The sequence below is a fragment of the Eschscholzia californica genome, unplaced genomic scaffold, assembly GCF_041429995.1.
Source record: "Eschscholzia californica isolate CP2 unplaced genomic scaffold, dmEscCali1.0.p SCAF_155, whole genome shotgun sequence".
NCBI lineage: Eukaryota > Viridiplantae > Streptophyta > Magnoliopsida > Ranunculales > Papaveraceae > Eschscholzia > Eschscholzia californica.
This window is the reverse complement of record NW_028238260.1, coordinates 35,001-37,500: the sequence shown is the minus strand read 5'-3', so window position 1 is coordinate 37,500 and position 2,500 is coordinate 35,001.

The window sequence follows — 2,500 nt, the reverse complement described above, 5'->3', positions numbered from 1 at the left end:
TCACCAAGGCCGTCCCATGGCGTCCCTTGCTGTCGCATTTTGTCCCGAGCCTTACTAAGGCCGTCCCATGCGCGTCCCGTGCCGTCCGAGCCTCACCAAGGCCGTCTCATGGCGTCCCGTGCCGTCGCATTTTGTCCCGAGCCTTACTAAGGCCGTCCCATGCGCGTCCCGTGCCGTCCGAGCCTCACCAAGGCCGTCCCATGGCGTCCCGCGCTGTCCCATGCCGTCCCGAGCCTTACCAAGGACGTCCCGTGCTGTCCCGAGCCTTACTAAGGCCGTCCCAGGCCGTCCCGAGCCTTACCAAGGCCGTCCCATGGCGTCCCGTGCTGTCCCATTTTGTCCCGAGCCTTACTAAGGCCGTCCCATGCGCGTCCCGTGCCGTCCGAGCCTTACCAAGGCCGACCCATGCCTTACCAAGGTCGTCCCATCGATCTCGGAGGAAGTACATCATAACATCGGAATACACCCCGACATCGATATCGGAGAAAGTACATCATCATAACATCGGATCGGATGCGTATCCGTCCAAGTGCCATCGACACTTCGAGAAGTTCGGACCTAGCTTCCTAGCATGTTGATGCGTCGGTGCTAATGGGGACATAAAGATCCCACGACGTTCCGAACGGAAGTAGCCGAAGTGTTCCGTGCGTGTGAACTCCATTGTCCCATGTGCCGGCTCTTGACTCCTAAGATGTCCCATGTGAAGGCCCTTCATGGCTAAGAATGTCCCGTGCAACGTCCCTTGATGATCCCCATAAGGTGTCCCATGTGCGTCCCATGCCGTGCCCAGCCTTACCAAGGCCGTCCCATGCTGTCCCATGCGCGTCCCGTGCCGTCCAAGCCTCACCAAGGCCGTCCCAGGCCATCCCGAGCCTTAGCAAGGCCGTCCCGTGCTGTCCCATGCCGTCCCGAGCCTCACCGAGGCCGTCCCGTGCCTCACCAAGGCCGTCCCGTGCTGTCCCATGCCGTCCCGAGCCTCACCAAGGCCGTCCCGTGCTGTCCCATGCCGTCCCGAGCCTCACCAAGGCCGTCCCGTGCTGTTCCATGCCGTCCCGAGCCTTAGCAAGGCCGTCCGATGCGCGTCCCGTGCTGTCCCATCCGTCCCGAGCCTTAGCAAGGCCGTCCCATGCGCGTCCCATGCCGTCCCGAGCCTTAGCAAGGCCGTCCCATGCGCGTCCGATGGGATTCCCGAGCTTTACCAAGGGCGTCCCGTGCTGTCCCATGCCGTCCCGAGCCATAGGGACGCTGTCCCGTGCGCGTCCCGTGCTGTCCCATGCGCGTCCCCTGCTTTGGCTCGGCTGGCCCGTGCATTCTATGGGGTCGTGGGACATTTCGAAACCCACCCGGGCCATTTCGACTCTCTCTTCGTTTGTACTATTGAGGTATTATTTATGAATTATTGGAGAAAAGAAACGGAAGAAAATATTTTTTTTTTCTATTTTTTATGAATTTTCCGGTGTTTATTCACTTAAAAATTCATAGAAAAATAAATATTTATCGGAATCGCTATTATAATATATCAAAAAAATCCTTGCGAAAAGGCCTTTCCAACGAGTATAAGTTTGCTGGATTCCGACGAGTAACGAGGGAGTAAAGGCCCAGTATGCTTGGTTAAAAAATTGATGTTTCCTTGTGAAAATAGGCAAAACAATAACTTTGCACTATAAGGGGGAGGGTTGAGCTCCTTCCCCAGAGCGTGCACAGCACTTGTGCTGGCACGTTCCCTAGTGCTCGCCAAGCACCATAGGGCATCCAAAGGGCAAAGCTCGGCCTACTACATGATGGGAAGCTTCTAATATGTCGGAATACGAAGAGATTTCGTGCGACCCGAAGCTCGGCTCGGGCGTCCCGGCCTGTCCCGAGCTGTGCCGAGCGCGTCCCAGGCCGTCCCGAGCCAAGTCTCGGGCGTCCCAGGCCGTCCCGAGCCAAGTCTCGGGCGACCCAGGCCGGCCCGAGCAAAGTCTCGGACTTCCCAGGCCGTCCCGAGCCACGTCCCGGGCGTCCCAGGCCGTCCCGAGCCAAGTCTCGGACGTCCCAGGCCGTCCCGAGCAAAGTCTCGGACGTCCCAGGCCGTCCCGAGCAAAGTCTCGGGCGTCCCAGGCCGTCCCGAGCTGTGCCGAGGCCGTCCCAGGCCGTCCCGAGCAAAGTCTCGGGCGTCCCAGGCCGTCCCGAGCTGTGGCAAGGGCGTCCCAGGCCGTCCCGAGCTGTGCCGAGGCCGTCCCGAGCCTAGTCTCGGGCGTCCCAGGCCGTCCCGAGCTATTGCGAGGGCGTCCCAGGCCGTCCCGAGCCAAGTCTCGGGCGTACCTGGCCGTCCCGAGCTGTAGCGAGGGCGTCCCATGCCGTCCCGGGCTGTCCCATGCGCGTCTCGTGCCGGCCCGAGCAACAGCTCGGGCGTCCCGTGCCTCGGCCCTTCCAAGTGGTGCTTCGTCGGACATCTCGATATCCACTCGAGCATTTTCGACCTTTCTCCATATGTGGGTGTGTGGGTATTTATCAGGAA